Source organism: Prunus dulcis, unplaced genomic scaffold (genome assembly GCF_902201215.1).
Source record: "Prunus dulcis unplaced genomic scaffold, ALMONDv2, whole genome shotgun sequence".
In the NCBI taxonomy this organism is placed as follows: domain Eukaryota; kingdom Viridiplantae; phylum Streptophyta; class Magnoliopsida; order Rosales; family Rosaceae; genus Prunus; species Prunus dulcis.
In genome coordinates, this window is record NW_023010098.1 from 22,032 (window position 1) to 35,015 (window position 12,984).

Consider the following 12,984-nt stretch of genomic DNA (forward strand, 5'->3'; position numbering starts at 1 on the left):
TGGATTCTGCTGCAATGATTTGTTTACATCAGTAAACACATATGTTGCATATGTTTTAGTTTTACTTTTGCTCTTCTACTTTGTGTATAAAAAAGTCAAAGATTTTGAAACATTTGTTTTTCACGTGTCAACGGTAAAAAAATTTGATTTTTGTTGTCTGATGTGAGCCCTGACACACTCCAACAATAAGAAGCCACGTGGCACTTCCTGGACGCTCAGATCAAATATTTTTGAGAAATCCAATGGATGTATTTTTTTGGCTAAAAAAATACCAAAAAATTATGGATTTTTTTTTTCTATAAATACCTTACATATTATTCACTTTTCACACCAAATCTTCATTCATCTCATTCCAATATTTTTCATTTTCCACACCAAATTTTCTACTACAAAATTCCATTTGTGTAAAAATACGAATGGCCTCTTCCATTGAAGCCAAATGGTCATCGACAAACGTTCGAAACGGTCAAAATCTTGGAGATGAGGTAAAATAAAATAAAATTATTTGCCATTTTATTCAATTAATGTCAAATTTTGTTGTTGTTGTTGTTGTTGATATTTTTTTGCATTTCAAGTTTCATTTTTTTTAATAGGTTGTTCAAGGCAAAACAAAAAAGACGAAAACCATTACACATGGATCCTCAAGTGAACAGTGCCCTCAATCAGTTCTAGTAGTGCGTTTCGTGCAGGAAATCATGGCACTATTTTGTCCTCCAAGGGAAAATACTCCCCCACGTTGTGATCTGGTGGAACCACCTCCGCCAATGATTGTGTCGTCCTTGTACTCGATTATATTGGACTATGAGGACCAGGAATATTTCAATTGTATGATGAGTGAGTAGGTATTTCAGTTGCATGATGAGTGAGATGTGAATTTTATAATAAATATGGACACATGACAACTAAAAATCTTATTCGAAAATTTTATCTGAAATTGGAGATGTGAATTTTATAATAAATATGGACACGTAGCAACCGAAAATCTTATCCGAAAATATGATCCTAAAATTTTATCTAAAATTTTTATCTGAAATTTGAGATGAGAATTTTATAATAAATAGTGACATGTGGCAACTAAAAATATTATCAAAATTAATCGTTTAAGTATAAAAAATAGAAAATAAATTAAAGTAAATAATAATTTTCCTTGCCTTGCCTTTGTTCATAGGGATGGAAGTGCTCTTATGATCGAGAGCTCACGAACCCATATATATTTAACGATGATGACATCCTTTTTTCTATGTATTTCTCCTTGTGACCATATAATTTTGAGCGTAGAAATTATTAACGAAGTTTTTGTTCTTGAAAAGAACAAGTTAGTGATGGGATATAACACATTAATTACTATTTTGCTTTTTTCTTTTTTCGAAAGAAAGGGATTACTATTTGTTTTTTGGTGAAAGCACAAAGCTATTAATTGGATAAAGATTTATTTTAGTGAAATAATTGGATAAATATCTATGCTGTCTCCTTGTTTGGACCTGCATGCCTATCGTTGCCGGATTAGAAACACAAGCGTACTGAAAGTTAAGCGCCTATTTGACATTGCTTATTTGGGATGATAAGTGATTTTTTTAAAATTTTGGGAAGCCCAGCTCGTTTGGTAAACTATGAGAAAATCACTTATTGTTAAAAATTGCTGTGAGAGAAAGCTATAATGGAAAGCAGCTAATTAGGTGTTTTCATTTTCTGATTATGCAGGAATCAGTTTCGAAGAGGTGTTGGATTTAATAATTATGTGACAATTATTTTCTGATTATGTGGAAATCAGTATCAACAACACTTTTAACAAAAAGTTTACCAAACACCAAACTACTTTCTCTCACAGCTAATTTCTCTCACAATAAATCTGACAGCGATTATTTTCAGAGCATAGAAATGCCAAACTGGGACGCAAGCATTATGCAAGATGTGTCTCTTTTTTTCTTTTCTTTTTTTATAAGTAAAAAATCATCATTATTGCGTGGTACACGAACCCAGGATGACATCAGACCAAAAAAAATTGATGACGTCTTCAAAAAATAGTATTCTTTGTACAGAGTAACCTTACATAAATAAATCTTTCATACACGACATGTTTTACATCCTTTTTTCTTTGTTTTTCTCGTCGAGACCATTTAATGATGTATTAATTTGTAGGTAGATAGACGTTAGAACGCATTAATTACTATTTTGAAAAAATTGAGGGAAAAAACTACGCCGATCTTTTGAACCTTCGCACACATGCGTACTACTTAATACCAGCCACAAAAACCAGGTGCACTCTCGCAAGATTTGTCTTAAACATCAGATGTCAAAGTTACACCGAAAAGATGAAGGGAAATTCCCCGACGCGATTTGAAACCAGCACGAGAAATTAATAGGTCAACCCGTAAATGACACGTTTATTAAATAGGTCGAGTTTGGGTTGAGCATTCTTTACACGTATATAATCCTGACACGACACGAACCTCACACAACACGACCCATTGCAAGCTCTTTTTTTTCCTTTTTTTTTCTTTTTGTTTTTTGCTTTTTGTTTGTTTTTTGTTTAGGTGTGCAGTGCTCTATTTTTTTTATTGCTAGACTACACCTTCATTTAAACAATATATATGGGAAAGTTAAATATATGATGTATATTACATATATAATTATCTAGGCCATAATTTCTTTTGACAAAAGTTAAATAAAAACTTAAAAAAACTTATATTAATAATGTGAAACTAGAGAAACTAATATAATATATGAAGAAAAAGTTTAAGTTTTTTTTTCTCATTTATCTTTCTATACAAACTTAAAAAATTTCTTCATACAAAGTCAAAAAAACTTATAAGTAAAAATTTAAATCCTACAAAAGGAATAAGTAATCTAATAAATTACACAAAAACTTTACTAAACAGAAGAATATTAGGTATGAAATAATAAGATGAGGAAAATTTTAGAAAATATAAGTAGTGGAGGTTTTTTCTTTTTTGTTGATAAAAATGATAGTGTACTAATGTCACAGTTCTTTTTTTTCTTTTTTTAATCATTCGAGGCCTACTTTGAATTTTATTTATTCACAATAAATAAGAAATTGTCACATTCATTAATCTATAGTATTATTGTTAAATCCATATTTCTTACTACTTTTTGTTAGGTAATTTTCAATTTTAAATATTCATAATTAAAAAAAAAAGTCTCCCATTCATTGAGAAATTGTTATGCATAAAATCTTATATGTACCACATTGCAGTGAAATGTTATATGGCTAAACAAATTTATAATGTTATGTTTCAAAAATTCATCTTAGAAACGGTAGTTTAGATTTACATTCTAACATTTAATCGGTTAGTACCTACAAAATTAACAATTATTGTGAGACTGCCTAAATTAACAATAGAGCATTATCAAACATGGCGTCCATGGAAGAATCCCTATTGTGGAGGCTCATGACCCACTGTCATTTGTATGGAATTACTACCTCGGTTGGACATTTTCATATAAGCTCTACTTCTTGTTGCAGAACTGCGGTTGCACCTAATCCTTTTTAAGTTAATATTACTAGCCTCTTCACACGCGCTTCCGCGTCTGGGAAAGGCTTTTTTTTTTTTTTTTTTAAATTTATTTTACAATTATAAAATATAATGGGTAGTTGTGTTCTATAAAAATAGGATCCATTATCTGATTTTTTCTTTTAATTTTAATATGGAAAAGTGTGAATTTACCATATTATCCTCATTTAATTAATAATTTCAATTCTTAATGTTTGCATTAACTAAGGGAATTTTCTGGTATTTTGAATGTTTTACCATTCTCTGCCTTAGATTTTTGATTAGTATATTGATGATCACCGAGATCATCATAATATTCAAACTTATTTATTTTTTCTTTTGGATAATATTTTGTTTCTAAAACTTCAACTAACACTGTCATCAAACAATATTAATCGTTCCTGCATAAATTAGTGACTAAACTCTTCAAGGTATCTTGCAATTACCAGATAAGGAGTTAGTAATTGCATAGGGAAATTGCTTAACAGAATCCAATTGCATCTTTTCCTTTTCAATTTGTATCTTATGGCTTGGCGATTGCAATTTATACATATAGGGTAGAAAGCCACATTTAAGTTGTTCATCTACAGCTTTCAAAATGTAGGACCGCCCCTGAAGACAACAATAGAAGAGGTTTATTTTTATAACAGAGTGATGTTCTTAGAATTGAAAGAGAGTACACTACCAGGTGTATATAGGACTATAGGCCTTTGACACCAAAAAAAAAGAAAAAAAAAAGCATAGTACTATAGGCTATTGGCCTTTTCGTCTTATAGTTCTTGCCTACTTATGTCAGTTTGGTATATTGCTTATTTAAGGTGATATGTGATTTTTTTAAAATTTTGGGAACCCTAGTCCGTTTGATAAACAATGAGAAAATCACTTATTGTTAAAAATTGTTGTGAGAGAAAGCTATAAGGAAACACAACTAATGAGGTGTTTTCATTTTCTAATTATGACGGAATCAATTTCAAAGAGGCGCTGGGTTTACTGAAATTTACAAACTTCCGAAAATACCCCAATCTAGTTCACGCAATCTCTTCTCTTCATGCGTCTTCTCCTTCGTATCCCTTTGCTTCTTCACGCCATCTCTTTCACTGAGTTTTCCTTCTCTTGAATCTCTTATATTCTTCATATTATTTACTCACAGACAACATAATCTCATTTTTAGTCATTATATATAGCTCACAGCACTTTCACAAATTTTTTTATACAAAAACACTAGGAAACTGATTATTGTACCAACAATATTTTTAACAAAAAACTTTGCCAAACTGCTTTCTTTCACAGCTGATTTCTCTCATAACAAATCTGACAGCTATTATTTTCACATCACAGCAATGTCAAACTAGCCCTTAGTGGGTTTATAAGACACAATATTAACCTTCTAGTGAGTTTATAGGACAACAGTCTAATTGGCCTTTAATAGCTCTTGGCTTGTTGCTTGATTGCTTATAGAGGTGGAGCACCTTAGTTGCCTAAGTCTACAGACTTGCCTAAGTCGCTTTCCTCCACCCAGAATTAGGTAGGCTTTGTTCACCGACTTGACCATTTCCACAATTCCTAGCCACATGCATGTGTTGTAGGTTTTTTTTAATTTTTAATTTTATTTTATTTTATCAAAATGCACTTATTAGGATTTCTAACGTATTTATGAAGTTTAAGATCTTGGATTATGGATTGGGTCTTATGACTTTAATGTTCATAACCAAGCCCAACAAGCCCACCACTTATTATCCAAGCCATACTTAGTGAAGGATAAAGGAGCTTTGTTGATGTGGCCCAAAACGCATTGCATTTGCTTTCAAAGTCCAACATTGCATAATAAACTAAATTTTGGTTTGCCATATGATTCGGAAATCATGCATATATGTGCATGAAGGTTATATTATAAAATAAATTAGTCGAGAATTCGCATGTTCTTCAAATTGGAGTTTGGTCTGGCCCAAATAGATTCTCCTGGTTTGCGTACTTGTTTTGATCTAGAATAAAATAACATTTTCTGTGATTATTGAGGTAGGAATAAATTACAAAGATCAATAAAAAGGGAAGTCACAGTATCCTTCATTAGTTTCCCAACATGTGTTGAAGCCTCCCCCCTTTTGTAAAGCAGATCCACTACTCTTGTTAAGTTGAGAGTGCACATGAGGACAGGCCTTGGCACATCAGTTGGTCTTATAAGGAGCTCCTCGTTTATATCCTTCCACAACTTTTTTGTTCAAAACATCAAGTGTCTCTTGCTCTGAGACTCCATGTTGCTTCATGTAGCAATCAATGCAAGAAGCAACATGCCCTCTCTCTTTCTCAAACTGCAAAAGTATAGAATCCAAAGCATTTAGTTAATCTTGTTCAACGTAATTACAAGTATCTTCTTATACATTGGAGCCTTAAAATGATATTCGAAGCTCTTAGAATTTTCGGGTCATTGGATAACCACTCAAATGCCTCTTTGGTTACAATATCTCCCATGCCAAGTAAAGATATGTTTGAAAGTAAGTTGTTACCAACAGAAGCTGTTGCAACATGCATATACTCCTCCATGCCTGGGATCCATATCCTTCGTGTAACCATCTGGCCTTATCAAAGTAAGCTTTGCTGTATTTTTCCACTGCATTTGACATATGCTAAACAAGCGATTACAAGCACACTTCGATATAGTTTGAGCCAAAAAGAAAGAAGTGTAAAATATCATTGATATACAATATATTAAAAGTAAAAGCTAAGCTAACTACAAATGTACATACAGCTTCTTTTGCATAGTAAACTCGGTATATATGCATTTCCTTGCTTCACCATCTCATCCTCAATTTAATTTAAGAGATTCAAAAGTGTTTGATAAAATATTTGCATATAGTCTGGCAGTTCATCCATGCAATTGACATCCCACCTGAAAATTGTGTTGAAACCACAAACATTCAAGTGGATAACATGGGAGAGTACAGGTATATTTAAGATGATCCTTGGGGGAAAAAGAGCTTTGGGGGAGGAGAGAATAATTTGACGACAAAGGACAAGATTGTTACTTCTTTTTCCTGGGAGTGATCTCTCAATTGGATATCTTTAAATAAGAAAAAGAAGGAACGTGATTATTTCAAACCTCCTAATTGCTTCTGTAAAGATCTCGAGTTCTTCGAAGGTACCAAATGCATCGTATATATCATCCATCACTGTTCCCAGGGCAATGACTTTGTTTAGAATTTTTCTGCCGTTGTCCAAAAGTACAATTCCACAATCTCTTCCAAAAGGCAACTTCCTTTCAAAGTCTACTTCTTTCCACCACCTAAACATGTATACCTAATAATTAGTATGAATTTTACACCTTGCAAACTACATATCACTGAGCTCCTTTCTGTGCAAAGACTGAACAAGATTGAAATCTAACTTTGCAAATTTTAGTAGAGTTTCATTATGCGAAGCTTCGTCCTCCTCTCCAATTCAGGGGAGAAGGGGAGTAAATTGGAGAGTATTGGATTGTAAGATCTTGAAGACTATGGTTTCTTCAAGAGTATGGTTTCTTGAAGAAATTGATCATTCTTCCTTGAATCCAAAGGCCATGGGATGAAAGAGCTGAAGAAAAAGCTGCCATTGCCATGAAGGACTAAGTTGCTAGTTTTGCTAAGTTGGAGAAGAAGATTACACAAAGGAGGTATAGCTTATCTTCCTAAACAGATCTAGGATTTCTTAAGCTTGCTTGTGTTTCTTTGTAAGAATCTTCTTTGCTTAGTGGATTGCCTGGTCAGTTGATGACCCTCAGTTTTTTCCAAAGGTGCGTTTCTGGGTGAACAATTTCTAGTTTGCAGCTCTGTAATTTTCTGGCTTTGTATTCTTGATAGTCGACTAGTCATCGCATGATGTTCTTGTATTTCTGAGTTTGTGTTCTTGCGCTTGACTAATCATCACTATATGTTGTGTACTGTTTATTTGATTATGATGTGTTCTTAATAGTTGACTAGTCATCGCATGATGTTCATGCATTTCTGGGTTTGTGTTCTTGCGGTTGACTAGTCATCACTATCTGCTGTATGCAGTTTATTTGATTATGATGCCTTCACACACTTTCACCATAGTTGTTGGTAGCATAGGGGATGCCTAGATTGACGGGTCCTTCTGAGTGCCTAGGTTGTCACTAGTAATTTTCTACGCTTGCAGGTACTTCTTCGTATGCTCTGTGTATGTTCTTGGTTGTGGTAATTCATGTTTGACAATTGACTAGTCATTAGAGTATTTTGTCAAGGTCTAAAGTGTGTGAAATTTGTTGTGTCTTGTTTGAATATCTTTAAATTTACCCATCATCACCTAAGTACCAATTTCCAGTATCCATGGCATTACTGAGGATTCTGCTGCAATGATTTGTTTACAACAATAAACACATATGTTGCATATGTTTTAGTCTTACTTTTGCTCTTCTACTTTATGTATAAAAAAGGCTAAGATTTTGAAATATTTGTTTTCCTTGGCTAATTAGAAATTAACTAGGGTTTGGTGGATATAACCGCGGTTGACATTATGTAAAGTAACAGAAAAACTATTGATCATCATATTATGAATAAATAATTCTATGTAACTATCATACCACTATGTGATTTTTTTTTTTTTTTTTTTTTTTGGTTGATAAAAAAGATGGTATTTCATTCAACCGAAAGGAACATTACATGGTAAGAACTAGCATGTTAAAGGCAGCCTCGTTAAAACCTTCCCAGATAAACAAAATCTGGGGTAGGAAAGAGTACCACCCATGCTATTGACTGAACAGAAGAGTCAAACAACTTATACGATACAAACCAACCTAAAACTCAACCGCAAAACCCTTAAAACAACATCCCATCACTATTGTAGGTATTGTCAAAGAAATCCTCCTATGATCTAGAAAAAGCATCATAGTTCTCCGCACAGAGTCCTCCTATGATCTAGAACACTCATATAATTGGCACTGGATCAATAAAATGTGAAGCAATCTTATCCTTCACCACTTTACCAACACGCGTGTAGCCATCGTCACCTTTGTAAAGGAGATCTACCACTTTTGTTAAATTAAGAACTCTCATTAGAACAGCCATTGGCGCTGCAGTTGGTCTGAGAAACTCCTCGTTTATGTCCTTCCACAGATCCACCACTTGCTTGTTCAAAGCATCAAGTGCCTCTTGCTCCGACACCCCATATTGCTTCACGTAGCAATCAATACTACAGGCAACATGGCCTCTCTCTTTCTCAAACTGCGTATAGAAATTCAAAATATTAATTCGGTAATACTATAGAAAATCAGATTGTCATTCTTACTACTACTGCTAACACCGATGTTGTTCCCAACTTAACCCCAACAAAGTCTAGTGTGGGTTTTTATCATCAAAGACCATGATACTATTAATTGTGGAACCACTTATTATATATAGTATTTTATTTTTTCAAATTTTCGATGTGAAACTTTGCATTTTAACCATGCTTACCTAATCTAGCATGACAATAATATTTTATACCTTGCCTGTGACAATATCATCCATGAACCTACAAAGGGTCGCGGAAGCTCTGACAATTTTTGCGTCATTGAACAGCCACTCAAATGTCTCCTTTGTTACAATATCTCCCATGCCAAGTAAGGATACAGTTGAAAGCATGGGGTAGCCACTAGAAACTATTGCAGCAGGTAGATACTCATCCATGGGTAGCCACAAGAAATTTTCTTGCTTCGACGTTTTGGGGCTCAAAGTATACTCTGACTACCCAAAAGTACAACTCCACGATCCTACTTCTTGCGAAAGGCAGCTTCTTTTCAAAGTCTACTTCTTTCCACCACCTAATAAGCAATAACATTAGCTGTATGTGTAACTTGAGTATATATGCTGGCATTTACAATTAAAAGAGAGACTTACCTAGTAATCTCACTGAGCTCCTTTTTGTGCAAAGACTGAACAAGATTTGAAGTCTAACTTCGCAAGTTTCAACAAAGCTTCATTGTGTGAAGCTTCATCTTGGTAGATTGACATGCAACTGTAGACAAAGAAATTTTGGTGAAATAAATTCCATTGGACCAGAAAATAATTAGGGTTCGGTAGATTGAATTGTGGACATCATAATTCGCACATGTGGCGTATGACTCATCAAAATCGAATTAGTTGTCAAAAATTGACACGTGGCGACATCCGACGGAGTGCATCAAACGGTTCAAGATGAAGACAAAATTAAAGGAAAGAATCTTCTGTGATTGACTTTGATTTAAATCAAATATTAATCAGGTTAATCAATTGAAGATAATCTGGTTAAATTGCCAGATTATGGGAATTGATTTAAATCAAATCAAAATCCCACAAAACAAGGTTTTAAATAGGGAAAGTTATTTAGGTCAAGCATCCTACAAAAGCCTATAAATAGGAGGCCTCAAGACGAAAGAAGGGCTCAGAAAAAACCTAGCACTTAGAAGAAACAGAAAACTCTCTGCATTCTTCACCCTACTTTGGAAGAGCCACCAAGCACAACAAATACGTGCCGGTTCCTTCACCATAGAAAAATCCCAAACACCAAACAAGCTTCATGCTACCCGTTTGATCAAGATCAAGTCTCTACGACCCTTGTATCAAACACAAATTTTCTTTAAACACTTTGGAGATCGAATCAGAGGATTCAATACAGAGATTGTAACCCTAAATTTCATAAATACAATATTATTTTGTACACGTGTTCTTGTCTCATTTGTCGCAGGAAATTCGTGTTTACAAATTTGGCACGCCCAGTGGGACCATCTCTGCCTCTCATCTCTTTCTCCAGTTCCAAAATCAATCAACACACCAAAAACGATGGCTTCCAAGAAGATTCAATCTGTTCCCGCGACGAGAGGCAAAAGCGTGAGCGCCTCCTTCTCAAGCGGAGATTCTGCTGGGGTCGTCACCCGGAGCAAGGCCAAGGCGATATCCGCAACTCAACATGTTACTTCCATACCGACTCAAGCCAAGGCGAAAGATGTTCACCAAAGGCGCGAACCGGTTATCAATTTGGCCTCATTGGGGCAAAAGAAGAATACCTCTCGGGCGGATGAGAGAAACTCTCGGAGTGAAGGGAGGAGTTTTTCGGGTTCGAAAAATTCGAGAGAACGCTCACTCTCGCCTGTTTCAGACGCTGACTCGAGCACAGGCTCATACCATGGATCCCCGCCTGACGATCAACAGAAGAAGCTTACCTCGGCATCCGTAGGTGAGTCTTATTCTATGGCTATGCAGGTCATGGTGACGGGAGCTATGTCTATTGAAGAACAGCTGGCCCATATGAGCGAAGCAGTCACCAAACTGACTAAGATGGTCGAGGAGAAGGATGTGCAGATTGCTTCTCTCATTAACAAGTGGGAGACACATCAAGATAAGGAGCCTAGTCAAGACGTGCATAAGAAAGAATCACATCATGAAGCTGAATCCAACGAGAAAGGATTGGGTCATGAAACAGAGTCGGGTGATAAGTCGCACGGAAAAGGCAACACAGCCTCGGTGGGTTCTTTATCTATCCAACAACTTCAGGACATGATCACGAACACCATCAGGGCTCAATATGGTGGGCCTTCTCAAGATACATTTATCTATTCCAAGCCTTACACCAAAAGGTTAGACAACCTTCGAATGCCAACGGGCTATCAACCTCCAAAGTTCATGCAGTTTGATGGAAAAGGTAACCCTAAACAACATGTTGCCCACTTCATCGAGATGTGCAACAGCGCTGGCACTAACGACGATTATCTCGTGAAGCAATTTGTCCGATCACTCCGAGGCACTGCATTCAACTGGTACATTGACTTGGAACCTGAGTCAATTGACAGTTGGGAACAAATGGAGAGAGAATTCCTCAACCGCTTCTATAGCACTCGTCGCTCAGTTAGCATGCTAGAGCTCACTAGCACAAAGCAGCGAAAAGACGAACCTGTTGTTGACTACATCAATCGTTGGCGTTCATTAAGCCTCGACTGCAAAGATCGAGTCTCAGAGTTATCGGCTGTAGAGATGTGCATTCAAGGTATGCATTGGGGTCTGCTCTACATTCTTCAAGGGATCAAACCCCGTACCTTTGAAGAATTGACCACTCGTGCGCATGACATAGAGCTAAGTATCGCTAATCACGATGGAAGAAAGGAAATGGTGAGTGATCATCGAAATGACAAGTCGTCGAGAAATGGGGCAGACTTTTGAGGACACGCATCTTGGAGTCAATGACGATCAGTGCTACTCCAATGAAGATTTCCACTCGAGGCAAGAAAGATGCGAGGAAGGCCGAGTCGACTCAAGATCAAGAACCACGACGACACACCCTAAAAGAAATGAAGGAGAAGAAGTATCCTTTTCCAGACTCTGACGTAGAAGGCATGCTGGAAGACTTACTTGAGAAGAAGGTGATTGAGTTACCTGAGTGCAAACGCCCTGAAGAGATGAATCATATTAACTACCCGAAATACTGCATGTACCATCGTGTCATCAATCACCCAAAGGAAAAGTGCTTCGTGTTGAAAGATCTCATCATGAAGTTGGCACAACAAGGAAGAATCGAAATGGATCTTGACAAGGTGGTAGAGTCTAACCATGCTACGATCTCGTTTGTCTTATCTGGTTCGGCACATTCTCCCTCACTTCAATCACTGGGGGCATTCTCTGAAACCCATCAACTCAATCCGTATGAGTGTGTTGGAGTGAAAAGTCAAAGTAGTGTCGATTCATTCGATGACGATAATGAAGGATGGGCATTGGCTACTCGGAAGAAGTTACATAAGAGTGCACCTTTGCCAAGAACTCCTCGATCAAAAAGATTTGTAAGCAAAAGAAGTTCTCCTCAATCACATAAAAGGCATAGAGGAAATGAATTATCAAATATGAACAAAATGGTTCCAAAAGATGAACTCTTGAAACAAAGGTCGCCTAGCCCCATCATGCTACATGACTTCTTCCCCAAGGGATTCTTCAAGAATAATGCGTCGAGCACCTCCCGAGGTGAAAAACATAAGGAGGATACTTCTCACTTCGCTTAACACAAATTCAACCAAACGCTCCTTCGCCTGCACGAGCCAAAACTGCACAAGGCACAAACGCTCCTTCGCCTGCACGAGCCAAAACTGCAAAAGGCACCAAACGCTCCTTCGCCTGCACGAGCCAAAACTGCACAAGGCACAAATGCTCTTTCGCCTGCACGAGCCAAAACTGCATAAGGCACCAAACGCTCCTTCGCCTGCACGAGCCAAAACTGCATAAGGCATAAACGCTCCTTCGCCTGCACGAGCCAAAACTGCACAAGGCACCAAACGCTCCTTCGCCTGCACGAGCCAAAACTGCAGAAGGCACCAAAAGCTCCTTCGCCTCCACGAGCCAAAACTGCACAAGGCACCAAACGCTCTTTCACTTGCACGAGCCAAAACTGCATACGGCACCAAACGCTCCTTCGCCTGCACGAGCCAAAACTGCACAAGGCACCAAACGCTTCTTCGCCAACATGAGCCAAAACTGCATAAGGC

General features: G+C 36.7%; 1 pseudogene; it reads right to left on the reverse strand.

Moving 5' to 3' along the window:
• Positions 1-5,520: 5,520 nt before the first annotated feature.
• On the reverse strand, positions 5,521-9,493 carry LOC117612876 (annotated as a pseudogene).
• Positions 9,494-12,984: the final 3,491 nt, after the last annotated feature.